This window comes from Mustela erminea, chromosome 6, assembly GCF_009829155.1.
Source record: "Mustela erminea isolate mMusErm1 chromosome 6, mMusErm1.Pri, whole genome shotgun sequence".
In the NCBI taxonomy this organism is placed as follows: domain Eukaryota; kingdom Metazoa; phylum Chordata; class Mammalia; order Carnivora; family Mustelidae; genus Mustela; species Mustela erminea.
Window position 1 is genome coordinate 48746482 of NC_045619.1, and position 27581 is coordinate 48774062.

The 27581-nt window shown below is 39.5% G+C and overlaps 1 long non-coding RNA gene across 2 annotated transcripts in view; it reads right to left on the bottom strand.

The window, feature by feature from the left end:
- Nucleotides 1-1167: 1167 nt before the first annotated feature.
- Nucleotides 1168-27581, bottom strand: part of LOC116593189 — an 84914-nt gene continuing 58500 nt past the window's right edge. The window contains exons 5-7 of one of the 2 annotated variants that reach the window (XR_004286812.1): nucleotides 23304-23432; nucleotides 19153-21711; nucleotides 18293-18812 (exon numbers count right to left, since the gene is read on the bottom strand). This is a non-coding gene — a long non-coding RNA (uncharacterized LOC116593189). Of the gene's footprint in view, nucleotides 4200-18292; nucleotides 18813-19152; nucleotides 21712-23303; nucleotides 23433-27581 lie in introns of those variants that run through there. The other variant, XR_004286813.1, reaches the window with a different exon arrangement.

Sequence of the window (27581 nt, forward strand, 5' to 3'; positions counted from 1 at the left end):
AGAGAAAAGGAAAGCTGAGTTACTATCCGTTAGCTCCAGCAGCAGCAGAAAAGGGGATCTTGGCAGGGCAGCAACTGCATCTACCACATACATGCTTACACATACATGTACACGTGTGTGCAAACACACACACATGCAAGCAAGAGACTCAAGGAATTCACACGGAAGTGGCCAGCCAAATGGTGACTCCTAGTGACAAGCCAGAGGTTTGAGGGGTGTTGTCAAGGTGGGCTTTAATTTTATATATATATATATATTTTAATAATCACAACATATTATGCAATAGAAAACAAGCTTTTAAGAAAGAGGCATTTTACTTTCTCACATAGGAAAGGACTCCATTATCCCACCCTTTCAGGTCTTCCTTGACTTTTTTATACTTAATACAAATAGAATTTATTCGAGGGAACCACATTAAGATTCCAGTGAACTTTTTTAATATTGTATTATAAGTCAAGACAATTACAGAATTAGTTTTTAAAGCAAAACAATTACAGAATTCAGTTTTCTCTTTAATAATAATGTAATCATTCACAGACCAGTTTGTGAATTATGAGAAACATGCATATATTTAATGAAACAAATCCAGTGAATATACAATTTCATTCTTCCAATACTAAATGACTTTGGTCAGTTTCTTATGTCTCGATGAAGATGGCAAACAAATACTAACTAATCAGTGTCCTTTTCTGTTAAAAAGAGAAGGGAATCTGATATTCATACTCTACCTTTTATTACAGATGTTATGAAAACCCATTGCCTTGCCCTCTTACTTGTTCAACCTGCTCATCAGCATAAACAAGAAGGGACCTCAGTCTTTAAACAGGTCCCTCTTGCTTTTCTATTTAACCATTAGGTGAGATCTCATCCAGTCCCGTGGTTTTAGATACTATGATTGGGCTGAGTCCCAGATATAAAACTTCACTTTGACCTTTCTCAGGAATTCTGTATTCAGCTGTTTGGTTGAATTTTCATCCTGGATATCTTTAGTTAGCATCTCAAACTAAAAAAAAACCTCTAGATTTCCCCTTCTACCTTCACTTCCTACACGTGTTCCTCATCCATCAGTAAAAGACACCATCATTTCTTCATTTGCTTAAGCCACAAATCTAAGTAATCCTTGATTTCCTTCTTTCATCATTCCCCCATGCCTGATTCATCAGAAAATCATCTTGCTGATATCCTTAAAAATTCTCCTCAATCTATATTTCTCCATCTCTGTTAATGCTGCCTTCATCCAAGAAATACAGTCTTTCTTATAGACTATTACATGTTTACCCATGTCCTATTCCATTATTGTAATAATCTAACTACTCTCTCTCTTTCAGTTTTTGCTTTCCCTTGTACACAATAGCCAGAGCAGTCCTTTAAAAATGTAAATCAGCCTTCTTCTCCAGCCATGCCAAAGGTGAAGAATGCTAAGGAAAAGAAGGTAGCCCTGGCCCCTGTTGTGAAGAAGAAGGAGGCCAAGAAAGTGGTCAGTCCCTGTTTGAGAAAAGGCCAAGAATTTTGGCATCAGACAGGACATCCAGCTCAAAAGGGAACTCACGCACTTTATCAAATGGTCCGCTATATCCGACTGCAGTAACAGAGGGCTTATTCTCTATAAATGTCTAAATGGGTGATGGGTATTAAGGAGGACACTTGACATGATGAGCACTGGGTGATGCTCACTAAGTGAGTGAATGAATTACTAAATTATACACCTGAACCCATTTTTACCATATATGTTAACTAACTAGAATTTAAGTAAAAAATTGAAATAAAATACAAGTGCTTCCCATGATTAGCCAGTTCACCTAGGCCTTGGATCCCAAATAGCTACTCAGCTGCTTAAGCTGGTCCACAAATACAAATGTGGGACAAAGCAAGAGAAGGCGCAGAGATGGTTGGCCCTGGGCTGAGAAGAAAACTGCTGGCAACGGAAAAGGCTGCCGGCCCTTTGGGCTGGGGTTAATACTGTCACCACCTTGGTGGAAACCAAGAAGGTTCAGCTGGTAGTGACTGCACATGCTGTGGATCCTGACCTGGCTGTCTACCTGCTTGCCCTGTGTCATAGGATGGGGGTTCCCTACTGCATTATCAAGGGAAAGGCCAGGCTGGGGTGTGTGGCCCACAGGAAGCCCTGCACTACTGTTGCTTTCCCACAGGTTAACTTGGAAAAAAAGCAGCTCTGACTAAACTGGTGGAAGCTGTCAGGACCAATTACAATGACAGATGAGATGGGATCTGCTGTCACTTGGGGGGGCAATGTCCTGGGTCCAAAGTCCATGGCTTGTTTTGCCAAGTTGGAAGAGACAAAAACTAAAGAACTGGCTACCAAACTGGGCTAAGTGTGTGCTGTTGTGTCTTTTCTGTACATAAAAAAATAAGTTCTCTTAAAAAAAAAAAGTAACACAGATAATGTAATTTTCCTGGGTAAAACCCTGTCTTGCATTTAGAATAAAATCCACATGCCAAACTGTGTGTTCCCCAACCTGAGAGGTCTTCCCTGCTGTTTCCTACCTCATCTCGTATGTATGCCTTGGCCATGCAGAGCCTCTGCTCTTTCCTTTGTACATGCGAACCCAGCTCATCAGGTCCGCATCTATCACCTTCTCAGAGAGGTCTCTGACCACCCAGTTCAATGTAGTCACACTCGGTTCCTCTTTCATATTACCCTCTTTTCTTCTATCATTTTTGTCACCTTTGATATTTTCCTTGTTTATTTACTCTCTCATCTCATTCAAATTTAAGCCCTACAAGAGTAGAGACTTTATACAGTCCATATGCTCAGCCTGTGTGTGGAATGGATTCTGATACACAGTAGGCTCCCAGTACACATTTGTTGAATAAATGGGTGAATAAATGCTTGCAAGCATGACCACTTCTGTAAAGGAATTGTGGAAGATGCACGATAGCTAAAACAATGGTTCCATCATGTATGGAGCTTCCAATCTGCTTGAGGGCCCAAACAGCAGAGTCTTGCATGAGTAAGCAGTATGCTGTGTGGTATTGACAATAAGTGAGACGGGTTCAGAGAAGACTGTGGGAAATGCAAGAGACCTAAGCTTGGGGCCTCTGTTCCAGTATTTGCTTACTGCTCCAGTATGCAAATCATTTAACTGAATGTATAGAATTTCCATTCCCATCAGTGTGGTTGCAGCAGGAGTTGAATGGTGCTAAAACTGTCCAGTGATAGTTTGATAGGTGAAGAGCCTGTCCGGACAACTTTTTCCAGTGCCTTCTCTTTCGAGTATGCTTTCAACAGAAATATTTTGAGTGGGTTTTAAGCCTTATCCAAACTGGGTAAATAATTGAGCAGACTTCTGCTCTTGCTAAACAAGATGCAGGTTTGGGATGACCTTGAAGATTTTTCATAGTAATACTTAGGCAATAAGGTAGGAGGCACAGTAAAAACCTGATGACTCCAGCACATCAAGGAACATTTGGCTATTCCTCTTTTTTTTTTTACCCCCCTCTCTCTTAAAATTAGCTTTTTGGGGCCCTTAGTTAATTATAGTACTTTGGCTTTTTGAAGGATAGCCTGATTCTTTTTAGAATCTCTTATTACTAATTTATTTAACAGGCTATTAGAACTAACGCCTTAGTGGTATGGTTAGCCAATTAATACTCTTGCCATTGGTCCATGTGGAGCTTGCACTCATGTTCCCAGGAATTCTTCCTGTTTTATACAGTAGAGATGACAGGGAACACAATTAAATGCATATGCCTAAAGCTAAAAATAATTTTATTAACTTTATAGGCTCCTGTTGCAAAATAAGGAAAGAAGGTTTAAAGAATCTGCCTGAAAGAAACAAATGAGCAAGGAAGACACTGGAAGGGAAAGCTCAGTGTCTCTTTTTTATCTTCTCTTTTCTCCTGGAGTAATCATAACATAGTGAGGTCTTCAAGAATTTACTGCCTTTGCTTTTCAAATAAATGACTCTGGGTGTGAAAAGCAGCACATCCGCCCTGTGGTTGAACTTTTTTTTTTTTTGTTCGTGAGTGGCTTAGCTCTGAAATTCTCTGTAGTGGTGGGCTGGTGGCACTCCCCTGGCCTCTTTTGGAGATTCCTCTCTTCATTCAGTTACTTTCAGTTTACTGACAGACCCCAGGATGGCCTGAAGATGATCTGTTGGTCTCATTTTCTGACTTCAGACTGTAGTGATCACGTCTTCGAAAGTAGAATTCTGTATTTAGGAAAGCATACTTGTGCCCTATATTATCAGGAAAGATCCCACTTTATTGCATTTATAACTTGTTACAGTGAAACCTCCAATAATAGAACCCACCAAACCCAAATCTTTAATTAACCAGTGTACTGCCCCTCCCCCCATTCAACTTTCAGGGGGAAAATGCAGAATAGCAACCGTTTTAGGAATACATTTATTTATTTAAAGTGTTCTATTATGATATATAGCCATACAATATGATAGTTAATTTTAAAAATATGACCCCAAACTTAGTTCCGTTTATTTGTAATAAAGTGGTATCATTAACCATTTCCTCCCATACTTCAGGGTTCTAAATAGGGGAACATAAACTCAAGGATCATACTTGGATGAAAGTCAAAGTATTACTTTATTAATATTAGCAAAAACCCTTTATTTTTTTATTTTTATTTTTATTTTTTTAAAGATTTTATTTATTTATTTGAGAGAGAGACAGGGAGAGAGAGCATGAGTGAGGAGAAGGGCAGAGAGAGAAGCAGACTCCCCGATGCAGGACTCGATCCCGGGACTCCGAGATCATGACCTGAGCCGAAGGCAGTTGTCCAACCAACTGAGCCACCCAGGCGTCCCAGCAAAAACCCTTTAATGCCTAAAGTGGAGTAACTTCTCATAAACAAGTGAGGGCCTCAGAAACTGATGTTTAATATACACTTTCTTTCCTACAAACTGGTGAAAATAAGCTTGTAGTGTGAACTCCCTGACTGACCGGTCTGGGTATAAGAAGTGAAAAGATGGCAACCTTTTCCCATTTCTACTCCTAATCGGGGAAGACCCTGACCAGGTGTGCAGAAACTTGAGAAGGACTCACTGCCCCTGGGCAGAAAGAGGGCCTCCATGAAACGAACAGTGACTTTAACTTCTCCAGTAAAATATGCAGCAATAAATATTAGACTCCAGCTAAGTAGAGCACGGAAGGCAGGATTCCCAGGGGTGGCAGTGGGAGGAGGTCTTACACACAAAACTTCACCAGGTGCAGAAGGGAGGAGTCAGGTCACAATACGTGAAGGCACAAGTCACACATTCCATCACTGTAAGGTGCGGAGGGTTCCGTTTACAGAGAATGTGATGTCATTGTGCCCTTGAAGGTTGTGCAGCAATAGAGCTATATAAGAAACTAGTTGTTTTACCTTGGGCAAGTCACTTAATCTCAATTAGCCTCAGTTTCCTTGGTTGGAGATTCTGTTTTCCTACCCACTTGTCATCTTCTCATATTCTGTAATGAAAGACCCCTACGCTGATGGGGATAGATTTGTGTCCAGATTAAGAAAAAAAATTCAAAGTATGTTTCCTAGCTTTCCTTGCAGATAAGAGTGGCCAATGGGAAATCTCTAAATGAAAGTAGCTCAGCTAGGATATATACCCTTTCTCCTTCCTCTTACCCAGAGGAAGATTGTGATAGCTGGAACTCCTCTGAGACAGAAAGTAGCCATGAGGTCACCTTCAGGATGGAAACCACTGACTAAATGATGAAGCAGAAAGAGAGGAGGAGTCTGGGTTCCTGATAGCAATGGAGCCATCAGTTCAGCCTTGCCTTTGCAGCCTTCCTATTTACACGAGATAAAAATACAGTCCTATTTTGATTAAGTTACTGTTGGTTGAGTTTTCTCTCACATGTGTCTGACATAATCATAATTTAGAAGTACTTTATCTACAGTAATATTTGTGTGGGTTCAGAGGAATAAGAAAGAAAATACCTGGAAACATTTTGTGAACAATAAAATGCCACATTAATGTAATAGCTTTGTGAGAAACTAGGCTCAAGCACTGTTGCTTTGGGACACCGATCACAAAGATTAACACAGAAGTGTGCTGTGGGCTATTCTCTTCCTGCCCCCATTTGGCCCCAGAACATGGCGTAGCTTCCTGAGGGCTTGGGATGGTCATGCCCTGAAAACAGCTCTGTCGGACCTGGTAGTGTTTTCTGCACCTGCCGCAGAAGTCTGCTGTGAGACGGTTGGAAGGAAGTGAGAGAGGAAAGTGTAGCAGTAGGTAGGTGCTGAGAGCTGAGGATTCCTTCCCCGAGGGTTCCCTGGTGTAAGAGTTAGAGCTAGGGTAGCTGACAGGAAGGGCCCTGAAGCTGTGCTGATGAAGACTGGAGCCATAAAGACTTCTGTACATGACCTAGAAGATCCTTAGACGTTTGGATACAGTAACTCAGACATCTGAGAAGTGATGTGCAAAAATAATCCCAAGTGAGCAAAGGAGAAAGACTTACCTCTTCCTGGAGATGCCAGGGAAGCCTCACTCATCCTTGGTTCTAGATGATGGCCAAGAAGTTCAGCTCCCTTTCTAACAAAAGAAAGAGGGTATATTTGTGTGGTAGAATGTTGGTCCCCTAAATACTGCTCAGGACAGGAGATCAGGTTGCCCTGGAGACATTTACAGGAATCTCTTCTGCAGTATCCTCAACAAGCTGACATCTCACTTGTCTACATATCAACAGAGCCTAAGAGATTAAGACAGTAGTAGAATTAACTAGCCCTTTAAAGAGACCACTATGCTTTTGAATTTCTTTCCTTTTGGTAAGATGTTTCTCCCTATAGTAAGCCCCAAAGAGCTTCTCTGCAGCGTCTACTCTTGGGATTCAGATCTGTTTTTGAAGACAACAAGGAGAGTCTAGTCCTACCCATCTGTGAGCTTACCCTTAAAATAATCTGCAAACAGCTCTCATGTCTTCCTGCAAGTCTTCTTTTATGGAAATGTCAAGTAAAGAAAAGAAAAATACAAAAAATGCAAAAACTAGATACTAAAATCAGCTTGGGGATAAAATACAGAGTTTTATCTTCCTGATGGTTGTGTGACTTAATTTATCTAACTTTTCTGAGCCTATTCTGCCTTCTAAAAATATGAAGTAATGATTCACAAATCTTGGACTTACAAGAATGATGATACTGAAAATAGTAGCTAACCCTTAATGGTTGTAGATGGTAGGTGAGGCATATTTATTGTTTCACTTACTCCTAACAAGAGCCGCATGAAGTGGGGACCATTATTAACTCTTTTTCAGATCAAGAAATTGAGGCAGGGATGTTTAGCAAGTTACTGATTGCCACACAGCTGCACTTAACCACAAGCCCATATAGCCTTCTTGTAAGACTGAGTCCCCATCCAAGGCCAGTCAGGACTGTTCCTACTAAGCTTCAGAGATCAGATAAAATGAGGCATTCTAGGGAGATAAGGTCAAAGAAAATAAATGAGCTAATGACTGTTGGTGCCTACTACAGAAAGGGCCATATTGATACATGCGACTTGATACTGCCTTTCTTTCCCTCTAGCTTAAGAAGTCACAATTCCTCTGTGTCAGCTTAAAGGGTGAGTACAAATTAATTCTAGTTATATTGGAGTAGCGGGGAAAGGCATTTCTTCCATGAAGTCCTCATAATTACTTCTACTTAACTCCAGCTAACTTTATGGAGACGCAGTTATGTGCCAAGCTCTGTTCTACATGTTGTTCGCATATGTTAACTAGTTTGTTAGTCATCCCAACCCCAGGAAGTGGATAATATCATTATCCTTGCTTGCCACAGGTCTGAGAGGCACATCAACTTTTCTATTTTTGTACCACCATTCACTCGGCCTCTAGAGATTCTTCACCTGCCCTTCAGCCTCTTCTTACTTTGCTGTGAAGGGGGATATAGTTGCTCCAATGAAAAGCTCTCTTCATTTTAAGGGTTTGCTGTAATCATAATAGGAAGAAATTGGAGGATAACAAATACAATATTACAACAGATACATGGAAGAAAGGCATGGGCAATTTTCACTTAAAGAGAAATTTGGAAAATAAATATTTGGGAAGGCATTCAAATTTGCCAGTAATTAAAAATGATTAACTGAGACAGTGAAGAGTTATTTGGAAAATTTCAGGAGTTCATATTAAATCCAAAGTCAGGGATTTACCAGGGAAAAGGATATATTCATACTTTGTTGGTGGCTCTGCAAATGACTACTGGTTCTTAGGAAATAATTTGATAGGGAGCCATGAAAATGTGCATGTCTTCTAATCCTTTGGTATCTTTTCTAAAGATTTGTTCTAAATTAATTATTCAAAAAATGACTTTTATGAGCCAGTATCTTAATGCATACTGCTATATTTCTTACATTAGCAAAAACCTAAGAGCAATTTAAATGAACATAAAAGGGAAACCGTTAAGCAAATTTTATCTTATAATGAAATGGACTATTTAATCTCCACTGAATTTATAATCAAATAAAAAATACAACTGTGCAGAAAATGTAATGCTCAAAGTATTGTGAAGTGAAAATGAGCAAAACATTTTATTTATTCTTTAATTATAATTATATAAAACAAATACACATAAAAAAACGTGTTCAGTGACATTGGTTGAATGAATTAAAAAATGTGATGTTATAAGGGTGGTATAGATGCAATTTTCCACTTAATTTAATATTTTTTAATGGTGTTGAAAGTTATCTAAACAAGTAGAAAAAGCAAGCAAAAATTTACCAGGGCATGCCTACATTTTGTGAGTTGAAAGTGAGTCAGAGGCACAAATGGATGGTAGTCTTCACATAGCCACAACTCATATGGCCGGTGACCTTCAGCAGTCTGTGGTATTTCTAAGTACACAAGTATCTCACTTTCTGCTCAGTTGGTGGCCCTTGCAAACTGTGCATTCAGTGTGGGCCTGGATCACTTTTATGATGTGATTGCAGTTGAAATCTTGGAGGGATCCTTAAATAAAAGATGTAAGTAAGTCACCAGACTTATTAAACACGTATTTAAGGATTAACAATAAAACAGTACTATGTTTGTGATTGTATAAAGTTGGTCATGGGGAAAATTCTTTTTTCTTAAGGAGTTTTGAATAATGGTCCTTGAAAAAGTAATTAATAGGTTAATTTTTTAAATTGCTTTTTGTATATAGAAGCCAAAGGTTTTTTTTTTTTTTGAGAACTGCCGATTTTATTTTTTTTAATTTATTTTTCATTTTCAGCATAACAGTATTCATTATTTTTGCACCACATCCAGTGTTCCATGCAATCCGTGCCCTCTATAATACCCACCACCTGGTACCCCGACCTCCCACACCCCCGCCCCTTCAAAACCCTCAGATTGTTTTTCAGAGTCCATAGTCTCTCATGGTTCACCTCCCCTTCCAATTTCCCCCAACTCCCTTCTCCTCTCTAACTCCCATGTCCTCCATGCTATTTGTTATGCTCCACAAATAAGTGAAACCATATGATAATTGACTCTCTCTGCTTGACAGAAGTCAAAGTTTTCTTCTTTAATTTTATATTTAAGAAGTCATAATGCTTTATTTATATATTTATAAATTTTCTAAGCTTTTGCCATTGGACAAAACAGTGTACAGATAAGGAAGAAGATACAAGTCACTTTGGAATAGGGTCTGGGAGTCTGTAGTAAGGAGAAAGTGCTAGTGATCCTGTGTTTTGCTCAAGATGGGTCATCAGTGCTAAATGTCACACAATGTCATCATCTTACAATCGTTTTTCCCTGTAGATTTTCTTGGGCACAACTACCCACTGGTTACCAGGAAAAAACTACAGAAACACTCTCCACCCCCTCTACTGCCCCCACCACCTGGCAGGGAGAGAGAGAAAGAGAGAATTTTGACCGTTTGACGAAAAACTTAGCCCTGGCTTTACCAGTGGTTCTTAGTAATCTTAAATCAGTTAATCCTTTTGGCCCTTGGATTTCCTTATTATGAAATATGAATAAAATGTCACTGTGTGCTTCCCACCCCACTGAGATTTCAAGTCACAGAAGAAAAGTGCTTTTTTCTAGAAATGAACTTCTGGCAATTAGAGAACCATTTGTGTGGAAAAAAAACTGAATCCATGTCTCGCTCTGTCCATAAAGCAAATAAAACACAGTTGGGTTGACATTGAAATGTATGAAATGAAACTATAAGTTACCAGAAGATAGAATGTTTTTTATAATTTTGGAGTGGCTATTGGGGTTTTTTTTACTACTCCATTTTAATTTAAACCTGGATGTACGTATGACGGCTTCTGGGTAAAAGATAGTTGTTTTTTTGTTTTGTTTTGTTTTGTTTTTACAATTACCTCGGAGTAATAACAAGTGAAAAACTTACCTGCCCCAACACTTACCCCTGGGGTAATGTAATGAAAACCAGGTAAACCAGGTCACACTTTAGGACACAGTGAGTTGGCTATATGGATTTTCCTTATTTGTTTATAGGGGGAGAGACAGCTATTCTTCTCTCCTCCTGAAATAGAGAACAAAACCCTTTGCTCCTTTAGAAGGTGTGGAAAGGGTCCTTGGTTTTCACTATAATTTTCTGGAATAGAAATACGTCTTCTTAAGGAGCACAGAAATGTTAGGTGTCTGCATCTTTTTTGACCTACGTATGTGTTTAAAGTCTGGGGTTCCTTCTTTTTAACATGTAATTTCCTAGGGGGAATAAGCTCCCATTTTCCTGACCCCTTGCAGCCTTGCCTGGATTCCTAGCCCAGGCTGTAACCATTTGGCCCTCTTGGATTAGAGTAATTCACTAGACACATGGCTGCAGATCTAATTCTCATGGTATGTGTGAAGCAAAATCCTTCTAGGGGAGGTGTAAATAAACATTTCCTATCCTCTATATTTCCATGTCTTAGGAGACTTAGAACTTTTTACAAAAGCACTGGGAAATTTTATTTTCCTACAGTAGAGAATATTTTTATGAACAGAACACAAAGGCCAGAACCCCCACCCACCCAAAAAATTTTGACAGATTTGACTAGGTAATAAAAAAAAGTTGAGTAACTAATTATGACCTGTAAACCCCCCCCCCCAACATGTACAGCATATATGCTAGGCAAAGATTTAATATCTCTTGGCTCTTAAAAAGCAAACAAAAGACATTTTAAAAATTGTGCAGAGGGCACGTATTTTCTTCACAGAATAAAAGTTCATCTATATGCTTAGACTCATTTATAATCATGTAGGTGCAAATAAAACTATATGTGAAATCATTGCCCACTGACAAATTGCCAAAATGAAAAACACCACCACCACTACCACAATGCCTAGAACTAGCGGGGTAGTGGTGAAAAGTCCTTTTTATACTAGATTGGAGCGTGATGCTTTTACAGAATACTTTGGCATTATGCATTCTGGGAGGCAGAATGATAAACCCACAGATGTCTACATCCTAATGCCCAGCACCTGTGAATATGCTGTTACAGGGCAAAATGGAATTGTGGTTGCAGATGGAATTGAAGTTGCTAATCAGCTGACAAAGGGATGATTCTGGAGGATCCAGGTGGGCCCAGTATCATCTCTGGGACCTTAAAAGTAGAAAAGGGAGAAGAGGTCAGTGATACAATGTAGGAAGGGTTTGTATCGCTTGTTCTGAAGACAGAGGAATGAGGTCTCCAGAAATTGGAAAAGGTAAAAAAACAGATTCTTGCTCCGAGACTCCATGAAGGGACATGATGTTGCTGACACAGTGATGTTATCCTAGTGAGACCTGTGCCAAACCTCCAACTTATAGAGCAGTAAGATCATACATTTGTGTTGTTTTTAGCCGCTAAATTCATGGTAATGTTATAGTGGTGATGGAAAACTCATACAGCTAGACTCTCAGAAGCCATTAAAAAGTGTGTGGGCTGAGAGAGCAGGCCATGAGCCACCTAATTAAAGTCACTTTTTAACATCCCTACTCAGCTCTCCTGTTTCTTGCTTGCTCTGGCATATTCATCTGGAAAAACTCCCACTAAAATCCTATTCTCCTTTGCTTCACTTCTTTGCCCCCATAGCTGTACATTGCTGGAGAAAAACCCACAACTGCACTGGCTGGACTCACTTTACACCCATGATCATGAAACCTCAAAAGGCATCTGAAGGGTGCCCTGCAGCCAGGCTGCATTGTGTAGTCCATTATTCTCCCAGTCTCTCAGGTATTTTTGTCTTTTCTCCAGTTACCTCTGACACCTCCTCCTTGGGCCCCACTCTCAACCATGAACTGGTTTGCTTTTCACTGGAAAAGCTGAAGCATTGGAAGTGAACTTCCATCTCCCACACTGCATTTTCCCGCCATCTGCCTCGGTGCTCCTATACCCACGCTGTGTTCTGAATCCTTTTCCCTCTTGCTGACTCAGTGATTTGCCCCAGTCCTTGTTCTGGCCTGCTCCTTCATCCACAACCTTTCCCTTAATGGTGAATTATTCTTGCTGTTATACAGATATATTTTCACCATCTTAAAAAAGTCTTAACCCCACTTCTTTGTTCAGCTGTATCCCCACTTTTTGTTCACCTTGAGAATGAAACCTAGCAAAGGAGTTGACTATACTCACTGTCCCGATTCTGTTCTAAACAGGCGTTTCTCTTCACTGCACCATTCCACAGAAGTGACTGATAGATAGGTGCTAAGTTCTCCAAATTCAGTGGTTCTCTCTCCATCCTCATCCTATTTATTTGTCAGCAGTATTTAACATAATCCTTCACTCATTGCTTCTTGAATTTTCTTCACTGCCTTAAAAGGCATTATTCCCTGTTTTTCTTCAATGACAACCTTTGGCTCCTTTGCTTGGTTCCCTTTATTTCCTCAATCTCTGAATCTCAATGTATTTGAAGGCTTTCCTGAATTAAAACTTTGCATGGGAGTCTAAAGTGAATCTCAAATTAACATGCTCAAAACAGATCTATTCTAATGTGCTCCTCTTCTGGTCTTCACCATTTGCTCAGGGAAAGATTTCACTGTTATATGCCATGTCCAGTTCTTTAACAAATCCTGAAAGCTCTAATTTCAAAATATGCACAGTAGCTGCCCAAACTCTTCCTCTCAAAAGCTTTTTAACTGTTCACTGCTGTTTTCCTAGTGCCTAGAATAGAGCCTGGCACACAGTAGATACTAAAGAGATTTATTGAATGAATAAGTAAGTTGAATGAGCCTGAAGTTCAGAATATAAGGATGTTATCAGGTATATGCTAAAAAGGTGTGAGAATTTTCATCATCATGAACTTAATTTAAAATTTAAAATATTTACTGAGCCTTATGTATAGTAATTAAAAATTGTAAGCCTCTTATATGTCCATTAATAGGATTTGATTCAGTGAATGATGATGAACATCTGTAATCTCTTCTCCTCAGTAGCTGTGTTCTCATAGGACCTGCCTTTGCTTATTCAAAGGGCTGCTATGGGAGTTGCCATATTCTAGTAGCTAATTGACACAGGGGTGAATATTAAGTAATGAGCATCTTCCCTGAGATTTTGAACTTTGTACTCTGAAAATTATGTAGTCAGTACAATTAGAGCAGTGTTTCTTGCTGTGTGGAAAAACCCATGCTAGAGTGAAAGAGCATAAAGTAGTCCCAAGAAACAGAAGTCTCAAGCTCTTGGGGTTTCTGGTTCTAATTTTTCCCGAGGTTCCATTGCATCCTTGCTCTTTCCTCAATTATTCAACCTTTCCTTAGTTTCCACAATCTGATTAGCTTCCTCTTTTGTTTGAGTCCACTTATATTTGGGTTCTGTAGCTTGAAGTCAAAGGCACAAACAACATAGTACAGTGTAGGTACTGGAAAGGAAGATGCATAGCAATATTCATGGATGTAGTAAAGACTCCATGATAGAATAGAAAAGCAAGTTGTAAATAAAGATGATCCTGTTAGTAAGAGTATATATTTCAGATGCATATGTGCATTTAGAAAAGAAGGGAAGGATATATGTATGCTAAAATATAGTTATGGGTGGTGATATTTCTGAGGACTCTTTTTTTTAAAAAATATCTCCTGTTTTTTCTTATATTTTCTACAGTGAACATTATAATAGTCATAAATCTTTTACATACAAAAAAAATAAGCAAAACTTCCTCTTACCCAATTTATTGTCCTGGTATTTTCACTCAAAATACATTCTATGTAGGAGAGAAAATGGGGAAATTCAGCAAAAATTTTTCTGGGGCTTGACCCATTTACCCTTTAGAATGCTTTAGTAAGTTGATACCCATCACACCCCTCGCCCAGTGCCACTACCAATTTACTGTGAAAAACTCAATTAAAAGTGCAGTTAGAACCTAAATCCTCTGAAATGTTCTACTTTTTTACTCCTTTTTGGATTGGAAGTCTACATATAATCATCATTAAAGAGAGTATTATTTTTTCATGTTTTCAGGTTGGGTTTTAAGTACAGGAAAAAAATCAAGGGAACAACTATTCATTGAGCATCTACAATGTGAGAGGCCATGCTAGTTTTGTAGGGAATCTAAAGAAGTATAGTTCTGCCCTCAAGAAGCTTAAAGACCGGGGTGCCTGGGGTGGCTCAGTGGGTTAAGCCTCTGCCTTCGGCTCAGGTCATTATCTCAGGGTCCTGGGATCGAGCCCCACATCGGGCTCTCTGCTCAGCAGGGAACCTGCCTTCCCCCCCATTCTCTCTGCCTGCCTCTCTGCCTACTTGTGATCTCTCTCTCTCTCTGTCAAATAAATAAATAAAATCTTTAAAAAAAAAAAAAAGAAGCTTAAAGACCGCATGGATTATAATAGGGGATTGCTTAAAAATAGGGAATTGCTTAAAAAAATAGGGAATTGCTTAAATTGCTTAAAAATACAACTACATGCCAGACAGTGAATCCCAAGTAACCTGCAAATATCAGGTCTTCAGAAGCAGAGAAACAGCATTTCTGGGCAGGAATGGTCAGAAAGCTTTATAGAAGAAGTTAGTTTCAAGCAGGACATAGAGGAGAGGACATTCCAGGTTGGTGTGTGTGAGTTTATGAGTGTGTGGGTGTGTAGGGAGCATTTGAGTGAGCAGATGAGCATGTGTGAATAGAACAGAACATTTTGGAGGGGACAGAGAGTAGACCACTTCAGATGGAGCCAAGGGATTTTGGGTCAGATTGAGAAGGCCTTTTATGGAAATATAAATATATTTAATTTTAGCTGTTCAGAATTACAGACCATAGCTTTTAGTTCACATACCAACCCAATTAGCAGTAGCAATCTGGAATGCTTTGAGAGGGATCGTGAGGCAATTCTTGGGGGGATAAAAAAGCACCAGTATTGATGAATGGTGTCTATCCTGGGTGTGAGGAATAAGAGTAGCATCAGGTGGATATATTGAACCCTACTGAAGACAATAGGAAGCCGAGCCTTGGCTTTTTATTATTCTCATTTTAACCCACTGAGGCGCCCCTATTATTCTCATTTTGCCTGATTCCTTAATGTTGATCCATGCTCACAGAGTGAACTTTTAATTTCCATGCATGTTTGCCCATGCAGGTATAAATATGAAGCTAGAGTTTGTATTAAGTTTCTAAGATATATTCATATTCCGTATAGCTGCAGCATATTTTTACAGTTGCACAATAAGTTAGCAAACCAGCCCCTTTGACCAAAAATTCTTGTGGAAGGTCAGAAGGTAAATAATGAGCCTTCTGATTATAATTAAACTTTCTATGTAGTTTGGCTATAGATACAAGATATGCTAAACATGCTAGATGAGTATGTCCAGTTATGTGAGTTGTTTTTTTCATTATAAACATGTACATTGGCATTCTGATGTCTTTCTCTGGCTCTTGCATGTTTTAGTGAGCATGAGTAGATCTGTGACTAGTCAAGACAGGTCTCCAGTGCCTGGAAGTGAAAGGCTGGATCTAGGCAGCCTTCCCTTGGAGGACATAGATTCTTTGCAATTTCCAGAAGGCTGTCTGTTAATTAACTACTCTGGCTCTATTGGTTACCCTTTAAATATCTTTATTATGCAATATTTGACATATACAAAAGAATGCAGTAACATAACAAAATAAAAATAAACACCCATGACCTTCCTTCCCAACTAAAATATATATATATATATATATACATATATATATATATATATATATATATATATTACTTGAATCATGTGCTTTTCTTCTCCTGCCTCTCCCTAAGAGGCAGCCATTTTCCTTTAAGTCATGGTTATCATTCTGTTGATAATTTCAGCACATACATATATAACAGTGTATTTTTGCTTGTTTTGAGCTTTATTAAAATGGTGTCATACTGTTTGTATGCCTTTCCCTTATACTACCTTTTTAAGATACAGTCATGTTGTCCATGTAGCTCCAGTGTATTTTCACCACTGTATGATACAAAATTTTATGACTATCTCACTTTCTACCTTTCTGTTTTTTATTCTACTTTTTGTTTGTTTGTTTTACATTGCAAAAACTCTCCTATAGGAGGATTTTCTGCTGTGTCTTCTCTCTTGTGCCCTGTGTAAGAGTTTCTCTAAGGTATACATCTGGGAGTGGAAATTCTGGGTCATAAGGTATGTGGATATTCACCTTTTATGAGATAATGTAAAATTGTTCTTCAAAGTGGTTGTCACCATTTTATAGTCCTATTACTGTTTATAAAACTTTGTCTTCTTTAAGGTTTTAGGGCAGGGACATGACCTAACAAAGTGGCATTTTAAGAAGAGACGTCTGACATTTATATGAAGGATAGATTTGAAGGATACTTAAATTGGGAAATCCAATAAGAACCCATTGAATTAGTCCAAATTTGAATTAAGATCCTAATTTAAAGGGTAAGCAATGGATTTGGTTGACCAATTATTTTGGTCATTGTATTTGGTTACTAAAGTGGAAAAAAATTAAAAAATAATTCCAGCATCATTAGCTTAAGACAGAATTTATTATTCAAGCAATAAAAATATATTGAGAACCAACTACATGTCAAGTCGTATATTAAGCAACAGTAATACAAAGTTGAAATGCAGAGACCTTTTCTTCAATTAAGGGAGAAACAGTAAGTTATGATCATTTATAGGATAGCATTATCCCTATGATAATGGGGAATAGAACAAAGGGATCTTAGAAGTGCAGGGAAGGGTCACCTAATCCACTCTGGTGGGAGACTTCTGGGGGAGGGGATCTCTAAGCATCCCAATTTTGAGAAGCTGGAATGATCCAGAAGATACAACAGAAAAGGCATTTTAGGCCAAGAATACAAATTAAAGGCAAGGATGGCCTTTTGCTGCATTTGAGAACCTGTTGGCATATAGGGGAACTTTTACTTATGGAAAGATTGTAGCGGTAGGCAGGAGCTGAATCCTGCTGTGCTGAGGAGTTTGGACTTTATGACAAGGCAGTGGGCGGCCTTCAGAATTCTAGCTCTGTATTTATACTCAGCTCCCCAGGTGTTTTGCCCATCTTCTGCTTTTGAGTGTGGCCCATCAGCTTACACTTGCAGTTTGTGTCTAGTCACATTTTCTAGTTCCTACTACTAAAGGAATCCTACAAGAGCCTTCCTGGCTGAGACATTAAGGTCTTTATATCTTTATAGCCATTAATGCTATATATAGCTTACTACCCCAGATGTTATCCACCTCCTTGTCTGGTTTCCAACTCACTTCCTTAACTAGACCATTGTATGCCTCTTGAGCCTGCCTGCATTATGACCATACAATTCCTCATACAAACTGGGCCTCTCTTGAGAGTGAAGGTGGTATTTATAGTTATTTGTGGCAACAAGGATAAACCAGGATTGTCTTTGGGGAAAGTAGTGACCTATGATCACCTCAGATTCATCTATAATGCTTTATTTTGTCTTTTGTGTGTTTGTGTCCTATAAGCGATTTGCCCCCCAACTCTCTCTTTTTTAAAAAAGATTTTATTTATTTATTTGACAGAGAGAGACACAGCGAGAGAGGGAACACAACCAGGGGGAGTGAGAGAGGGAGAAACAGGCTTCCTGCTCAGCAGGATCCCGGGGACTGAGATCCCTGCGGGGCTTGATCCAGGGCCCTGGGATCTGCGCCCTGAGCTGAAGGCAGATGCTTAATGACTGAGCCATCCAGGCATCCCCCCCCAACTTTGTCTTAATGGCACATTTTGGATATTTCCTAAGCTGGGCAGTTTTCCTCGTTTAAACTCTTCTATTTGTTTGGGATTTGCATTGGATCTTCTTTTTTTTTTTTTTTTAATTGATTAATTTTTTAAAAAAGATTTTATTTATTTATTTGACAGAGGTCACAAGTAGGCAGAGAGGCAGGCAGAGAGAGAGGAAGGGAAGCAGGCCCCCCGCCGAGCAGAGAGCCAGATGCGGGACTCGATCCCAGGACCCTGAGATCATGACCCGAGCCGAAGGCAGCGGCTTAACCCACTGAGCCACCCAGGCGCCCCACATTGAATCTTCTTGATGTAATGTCTTTGCAGTGTCTGGGATCTGCTCTCACTTGGTCCTGGCTATCAGACTGGGAGACCAAGGCAGTGAGAGGGCCAGACCTGGAAGATGAGTATGCTCTTGAGAAAGTAAATGCCTTCATTAAAGTGGGTAGTGTTTTTATATAACTTCTAGGTCCAGGGCTCCCTACCTGTCACTTCAGATACCTTATCTCATAACTAGGTTTAGTTATTATATCCATTTGGATGTTCAGAGAGGTTAAACAACTTTCCTGAAATCCCATTGCCAGGAAGGGTATGAGCCCCCAGTTTTTCCCATGCTCATACCTTTCCATTCTAATACCCATGGTGATTTGTTTTAAAAAGGCAGCTAAGGTGTTGAAAGGCCATCGAGTCCAGCAGGCAATGATTGAATCCAGAGAACGTGGTGCCAGGAGATGCCTCGGGCTCTGAGAAATGTCAGAGGTCCTTTCAGGGGGGTGGATGGAAGGGCATGGATGAGCCTTGGAGGTCCAGGCAGAAAGGAATCATGATTAACTTAAGTTGCTCTCCCACAAGGCTGAGTTTACAACAGAAATTAATGAATGAGTTCACTACATTTTAATGCAATTTACCTTGAATGTGCATATAATGTACCATTTATAAGATATAGGTAACTAAAAAGGTGTGCAGGCAAAATTTCTCCAGGCTTCATTATTAGATTACATTATATAAGATACTAATTGTGTAATATTCAATACCCTCTGGTTAATTGTCCCCAATTTCTAAAGTCCCTGCAAAGTTTTCTCCCCACCAGCTTTCTGGGAGCCCTCAAAGAATGTGTTTAGAGACAAATGTCCTCACCTGGGACCTGCAGCCTGTCTGGCATGCCTCTGCCAGGTGTCCTCCCAGGACATTCTCCATGGCCTCCAGAGTTTCACGGACTCAGTGAGCCTCCCTGTTGGGCACCGTCATTGAGTCCTGTGGATTGATTTCCAAGTGGGCGTAGGGATCTACTAGGGCCCCCTATGAGCTCCAAGTCCCACCTCAACCAAAGCAGTCCACTTTTATCCGGTTCATAAGGGGACCCTTTTTGGGTGTAGGGATCTACTAGGGCCCCCCATGAACTCCAAGTCCCACCTCAACCAAAGCAGTCCACTTTTATCCAGTTCATAAGGGGACCCTTTCTATGTTGATTTTACTAAAAAAGAATTTGAACTTTGTTGTTTAAATTTGAACTTCTAAAAGATGTTTGAAGACTATTTCCCCAGAGCCTCCCTGGTGCCAGGACTCTGCTCCATTCCATGGAAGAGTGGCAAGGGGTCATTTTCCTGCTCAATGTAGAACTTTGTCACCTGGCAACCGAGGTAGTGCTATTCAGACTCTTGAGTGTCACAACATTGCTTATTAAAATAATTTCGGGCATTCTGGCTTCTAGTTCCTTTCTCCAGAGGTGTCAGACCTCATCTGCGGGGCATACTGGGAACAAACACCCTGCTTTTCTCTGTCAGAGTCCTTAGTTGCTACTAATTGAAATTTAGTATGATCAGAAAAGGAATTGATTGAATTTAAGATTTCCCAGAAGGCCAGAAACCAGGTTGGGAGGTCCTGGCCAGGACCAATGCCCAGAATCACATTGAAGAACTGCTCTGGTGGAAAGAGCTCTATTGCTTCTGCCAGGCACATACATATTGTTGGTTCTGGGTCTTGGCTGGTGTGTGACCTTGACCACCCCCTCCCCCTCTAGAAACTGATTTACCTGCTGCCATTCTTACCAGAATGGACCCCAGATGGCGCTTATTTCTTTGCAACACATGCTTCTGATTCAAAACCTTGCTCAGGTGTGTGTGATTGTCAGGGCCTATGTTAGAGCCCAGTGTCCTAGCAGCAAAGGAGGTGGGCAATTCTCCAAATGCAGGAAACATGTTCGATTGCGCTGAGAAGTTCAGAAAAAGTGGGCCTCAGCTGAGCTTCCAGCCAACAGCCGGAATCAGCTTCCTGGCTGTGTAAGTCATTTGGAAATATGTTCCAGATGAATTCCTGGATCCTTCTCATCACCAGATTTGCTTGAGTCACTGCTACTGTCTATACTGATATCTTTGTTATCAAGAACAAATAGCAGGCTATATGTGACCCTGAGCTCAGCCTCCATGTTGCATGGTTCATAGAAGGGTTCTCCCTGTTTGTTGTTGTTTTCTCATCAGATGCTGTATGTTCCTTGCTAACGAATGTGAATCTAGCACTCTGCGCTTTCACTTTTGTTCGTTTTCCTCTGCTGCCCTCTAGGGGCCCCCTTTAGATCTTTCATGTGCCAGCCAAGAAACTTAACTGCCTTGTGGGAACTATCCCAAACATTTCACGTACACCTACTCCTTTATTCCTGACAATTTTCTGAGGTGGATACTACTTTCAATGTCCTAAGAAAACAGATGTCAGAATCAAATAACTTGTTCAAAGTCTCCTATAATGACCCAAACTGGCATTTGAACCAAGGCAGTCTTATTCTATAGTCTTATGTGCTGCTCTATTCCCCCTCTGGTGTGGCAGAGTAGATTCGTTAGGCATCTATGGGAAACGTGTTTATTTCCATAGCTTTGCTTTGTAATATGGGTTTTTACCTCTTGTCTGGATTATGGTATTAGAGGCCTTACTGGTTTCCCTGTTGTTAGTATCTTCCCACCAAATAATCTGTTCTCGACATAGTAAACTGAAGGATCTTTTAACAAGTGATAAAATGCATTCATTTCTTTTTACCTCTTCTCTCTACTAGAAGAACCCATCTTACCAAGAGGTAGATTAGTCAACTAAGCAAATGAGGGTTCAAATCTGCTAGCACCCTAAAACCACAATCTAAAATGGAGTCTATTGATGTGAGGTTAGAACACTTAATACACAATGTTTATTTCTGAGTAATTTTAGTATTTATCTTGTTCACCATCACACTTATCCCGTGAGGAAGGAAACACAGCTTCTCTCTTTTATGAACAAAATTCTACCAGTGCTCTGGCTTAGACAGAGTCATACAATAAATGTGGTACAGGATTGGCACTGTTACTTAGAATAGAATTGTGACTCCTAAAACCTAAATGGTTTTCAAAACATGAGTGAGGCACATACATGGAGCCCTTTAAATATAATCTGAAACAGAAGGTTACTGTGTAAAACAGATAAATCTGCTCAGGTTGAATAGGGGGCAGTAACTCTAGGGGGTATGTACTTGGCCATTTGCAGACACTTTGGAAGCACAGCAGAGAAACCTCTTGAGTACAGCTTCAGAAACTCCTGGAAAGCATGTGTGGTGAAGAGCCTTTTTCAGCGATGGAGCTAGGGATCAAGAAGTTGCCAACCCCAAACCCATAATCAATATTTATACTTATCTTCAACGTTTCAGTTCCTGTCTTTATCTCTCAATATTCTAGTTTTCTGTGTCACATGAAAAAAAGAGAAATGTTGAAATTCACACAGTTACTGTTACGACCTCACCTATAGAACTGTGGCACCTCCCAGCCGAGACCTCCAGCTTTGCTCCTACTGTTTTCCACTTCATGTTGAGCCTGAAGAGACTTTACTGAGATTTAAGCTCCCTTGCCTGGTGGATGGGAATGGGAGGAGGGGATGCCAAGTTTATGTTCTGGGCTGGTCTTTTCTGGAATCAGAGCTTTGTACCTGCTGTTTTGTCAGCTGATTCGTAAAAAGTGCAGAGAGTCAAGAAAGGCAGCAAGATACTCAATGAGGGTTCTTGGATGAAAATACCATTTCTCAAGCTCTTGTTTTTTCCAGTTCTTGTTGCTGAGCACAAAATCACCATATTCAACTTCAGTGTGAATCTAGATCATGGGGGGAGATGATTTTAGATGGATTCCCTTATGATTCCCTTATGATTAAGTACATTTTTGTCTGCCTATTTTTGTTGTTTTAAAAAGACTCCAGGGTGATTCTGATGCAAGCAGGTCTGATGCAAGCAACACTGGCCTATGGGTTTAGTAGGGAAATTTGAATTAAGTAGTATTAACATTATTTCCCATATTATTCTTTTAATAGGGTCATTTGGATTCCTCCCAAGTTTTGTTTTGTTCAGCTTTCCTTTTTGGGAAAAACATAGATAAGCTTGAGACCTGTGGGGAAAACCAAATTGTTATGATCACATTGACCCTGAGGATTGAACTATTTCTAGATTCATCTATTCTGACAGAAATAGTAATTTATTCTTGTTCTTTTGTGTAATCTATCACAAATACATTCACCTGCTGTGCCATATCTCCCTCTTCGTTTTCCACTAGGAGCTTTAAAAACCTGTAGTTATAAATCTCCTATCTCCTAGACTGATGCCATGGCTCATTCCTGGCTCTGCCTTCCAGCAGTGGAAGAAAAAATTGATTATCTTTGTGACAATATAATAATGCCCACCTCTGACATCCCTGCTTCATGGTGACATCGATAAGGAAATAACTTGGAGGGCGGGGGGGGAATACACATGGCCTGTACTGAAAGTCTCAGAAAATTTGAAATGTTGTGGCAGCCGAAGACAAGGTCTTACAAATGTAGCATTGTGAAGAATTTTTGAAAGCCTTAGTGAAACAGTTGTTTTTAGTGTTTCACTACATTTATGAATCTGTAGCACATCAGTGGAAAATATGATGCTGTGAGAGGCAACTATGAGGGTGGGCTGGGGTAGAATGTTGGGTTATCTCTAAAGACGCTTATACTCTACTCATAAATGTACTTCCCAGATATTACACTTCACCTTTCCAGACCATAGGGCTTCTTAGATACCTAGTCTGATTTAGAGGCAGCCCTTCGAGGGATCACTGAGACTTACGAAGTTTAATCAGTAGGACCTAACTGGGTAGCTTTATAGACAGAAGCTCAGATTTAGTTATCAACATTAATAGGTTGATCCTTTCATTAATGTTAGCTAACACACCATAGCCTAATGTTTGAAAATTCTACTTCGTGCTCAATTAAGTTTTCTTCCACCCAGTCAGTTGTGAACTAGTTTCCCATTCTGTACATACTTGCTGTTTTTGTAAGTCACACGAAGGCAAGAAGATTGGTCCAGAAAGTTCTAAGCCATCAGAGTTCAGCATCAGATTTCCAGGCTTGTCCATTTATGATTCTGTTGTTGGTTCTGACCCACCCAGTTGCTAGAGGAGATAGAAATGTTTTCAGCATTCAGGTCAACAAACTCACTACAGGGACAGGAGTTCTAAATGTATGAAAGGTACAAATAGTGGATACACCAAGGGAGGAGAAATTACATTCCTATTTAGATCCTGGAGTTCTCAGACAAACATTAATTTGAAAAATATTTAGTGTGTTCTGCCTGCCAGAGATGAAAAATTAGTAAGATTAATGTGTTAAAACGTTGACTTTAAAACATTGAAAAATTTACATCTTGTGTCCTTGTGTACAACTTCCCTTTAAAGGGGTAAGTTTGTAGAAAGTTAGAATGAATGGCCCCAGAGTGGGACAGCTAGATACCTCCCTATTAAAGGCAGCCTTTGGCTGTTTCTTTTGGGGAACTATTAAAGCAGTTCATGTCTCTTCTCTCTGGAATCTATCTCCCTCTTTGCTGACTCTGGCTCAATGGGCCAATCTTAACATACCAGTTCATAAAATTGGAATAATACAACCTACTTTGTAGAGTCATTGTGAGGAGTAGAAATTGTTAGATGTGATAAATAGAAATAGGATGAGGATCCCAAATGTCCTTTGTCTTAGGTTGGGTTCTCTAGAAGCTGAGCCAGAGATAGATCCAGGCCAAGTGACTCACTGAGAGAGTGCTCTTCAGGAAAAATTTGTAACACCTCGAGGGAGGCAAAACTGGTATAGACAAGTTGCTCATCAAGGATATAGTCACGAGTAAATTCTGTTGTTGGCCTGAACAGTGGGGGACTCTGACCATAAATGGTACAGCAGAATTACCATGATTTGGGGCCACCTGGGCTTTTGTGGCCAACTGGCCATACTGTATGTATGTATGTATGGCCAACTGGCCATACAGTCAGCCATTGGCTGGTGGGAGTGGTAGGGGTAGGTGGTAGTTGTGTTGGTGCTGGGGTGACCTCCCAGGTGTATGTAAGGTGACTTCTATCAGCCAAAGGCCATTCTCAGGTACTTTAACCTCTACTCCTGAAATGGAAACCCCTCAGGACTGTGTCCCTGAGGATCCCATTCTGTCCTTGTTACTTATTCCTCTGATATCCAGTGAGAAGTTATCTCTGAGCCTCACTTTGAGTAGTGTGTGTGAAACAAAAGCAGTGTGTTTCAAGATTCTAGCACATTGCTAGGCAGACAGGGGATTTATAGATGCCAGCTTTTCTTTTGTCCCTAGAACTGTCTCTCATTTTAGATAATTGCTGCTAAAGAATCCTCCTTCCAAGTCATGCCAGTGGTGAAAAAAATAGAAGAGACTATACTCCAAGCAGTTGGCACATAGTACATAATAAGTGTTGGGTACTTTCCTTCCTTCATTCCTTCCCCTTCGTCTTCGTCTCAGGATCTTTGTTTCAGGATCATTTATGTGTTTGAATTTATTAAGGTATAGAAGAACTTGTTTTTGTCAATTATATTGGACAGTATCAATAATAATCACCATAAATACTAAGATCCAAGTGAGTTTGGAGTCATAACCATTTGGGGAAACATATTTGAAAATAGCCAAAGTTTATCTTTTTAAAAACGTTTATTTTATTTCTGATTCTTTTAAAACATGTATAGTAGACACTATCGCCCAATTTGGTACTTAAGTATCTATAAAAAGTTTTCTGTACTGTTTTAAGACACTCTTAAGGGGAAAGACTTTCTGTTGAAACCCTTGACCATCCCATGCCTTCTGCCTCAGCCTGCAGTTAACTGTCAGAAGCAAAGAAAGTGCTTAATTAATACTTGTTATTTTGATCAAGTAGATTAGTGGACAAATTAAGACCTCCATAAATCAACTGAAGATAATCCCTTAAAAAATAAACCATGTGAGGAGTTTCTTCTAAAATTTTGTGCCAGAAATTTAGCAATAACTAGTAATATTTTAAACGCTTCTATGTTTTTGCCTAGTAATTATGCTTCTATGAATGTGTCCTTAAAAAATTAAATTCCTATGTCCATTAAAAGAATTAAATCATTACATTCAGAGGCCATTAAGCAAGAATGAGATAGATGTATGTTCTATATAATACATAGAAAATTTTTGTTGTTAGTATTTAGTTGTGGGGTAGAGATTAAAGAATTAAACTTTTCTTTTAGCTGAGTCAGGAGTCCTAACACTATTTGTTAAATAGACTGAATTTTTCCTACTAAATTGAAAATGTTAATTATGCTGTATATCAAGTTACCATAGATAACTGGATCTTTTTCTGGATGCTACTGATTGTCTCATCCTTCAGTGGTTTCACAGTAATCTGATCACAGTACCTTTGTAGATAGTCTTAATAGCTATATAAGCAAGTGTCCCACACTGCCTGGCTCAGTTTTCTTCTTTATGAAAATTTACAGGCAATCTTCTACATTTATTTTTATATTTGCTTACAGCTTTTATCTGGTTTAAAAAAACTAAAAATATTTTAGTGTGATTGAAATTGCATTAAAATGAATTTGGGCAGAATTGCTCACTTTATAAAAATTGCTTTTCTGTTCACTGTCCCTCCATTTAATCTTACAGGTTTCCTATACTCCAACCCTGTTTGGGGGGGGGGATAGGCTATTTATTTTCTGACTGGTTAATGCTACTATAAAGAAAAAGTATTTATTTGCATTTATTTTATATCAAGTCACTTAATAAACTTGTATTCTGATTTTTAAGTGTTGTAATTCTTCAGCTCTGTTGGAAAATTTCTGTGGTTTCTTTAACTCTTAGATACAGAAAGGATATAGTAAATAAAAAACCTTCCTTCAACCAAGTTCAAATTAGTTTCACTCTTATTCTTTATTAATCACCATTCCTAAAGCACCTTTCCACCCTGTGAGGGAAGAAAGGAAAGCAACATATAAGCACTGTGTGACCAAGTCCTCTGGCTCTCACTCCATCCAGGACAGCATGACCACCAAACTCCTGAACTGGAAATTCCCATGGTCAGTGGAGGAAAAATCTAGCAACTGATGCATGAGGACTCACAGCCTGGCAAGTTCTCTTTGTACCCTGTCATGTGAATAGAAGCCAAGGAAGGTAGGTTTATTTAAATTTTATGGGACTGATTTAAATTGTTAGATAAGGTACCTGGAGGCCAGCCTCAACCATCCCCATTCTCCTTTCTCCTGGGTTAAAATCAGGATTACAGTGGCCTGGTCCTGATGGTTATACATTCTGCAAAATAGCTTCACAAGACTGTAGTCTCTAAATAGGTTTGCAAAAAGAGAAATGTAAATTTATTCAGTGTAGCTGGTTCAACAATTTTGTGAATTAATTTTGAAAGGAGGACCTTGGTTTTATTTCTTACATGCTTTATACAAGGGGGAAGGACAAGGGGAAACTCATTAATGGTTTCTAGTCCAAGAAATGAAGTAGCATGTGGAATTTTCTGTGACCCTTCATGACCCTTCTCTCTCAGTAACCTCTACGTTGAACTTTTGGCACGTTGTCCCATCAGCACATGTAGTTCCCTTCTGTCATTTCTATTCATCCATCACATGGATTTCAGTGAACAGTCAAGAATTACCCTCCATACACACACTTCCACCATTGCCCACCAACAAAGAGTATAGAGATGGAGTGATTTTGTAAATATTTAAAACTGTATTGAAATAAACTCAAATGCCTGCATCAACTTTTTTTTATTGTATTTTTTTATTATTAAAATTATTTTTATTAACATTTATTATTTGCCCCAGGGGTACAGGTCTGTGAATCGCCAGGCTTACACATTTCACAGCACTCACCATAGCACATACCCTCTCCAATGTCCGTAACCCAACCACCCTATTCCTACTCCTCCCGCCCCCCACAGGAACCCTCAGTTTGTTTTGTGTGCATCAACTTTTTTTTAAAGAGAGATAGATGATAAAATTTTCTGAAGCACTTACACACATGGGCCCCTTTGAGGCAAAGTTCCTAGTGATTCAGTCACACTGTTCATAGCTTAGAATTCTGTAGCATACATCTCTGCTGGATATACATGTTTCAGTTATTTGTTGGTTCTCTAAAAAATAAAATTCTGGTTTTTACTCAAAATGGCTATATAGCAACACCTGTTTTGTTATTAAGCATTTTGAGCAGATAGACAACTGGTATTTCTCTACCATGCTATCTCAGCAGAGGCTGATAGATGAAATCGTCCTTCTTTACTGAGAGATCCTGTTGC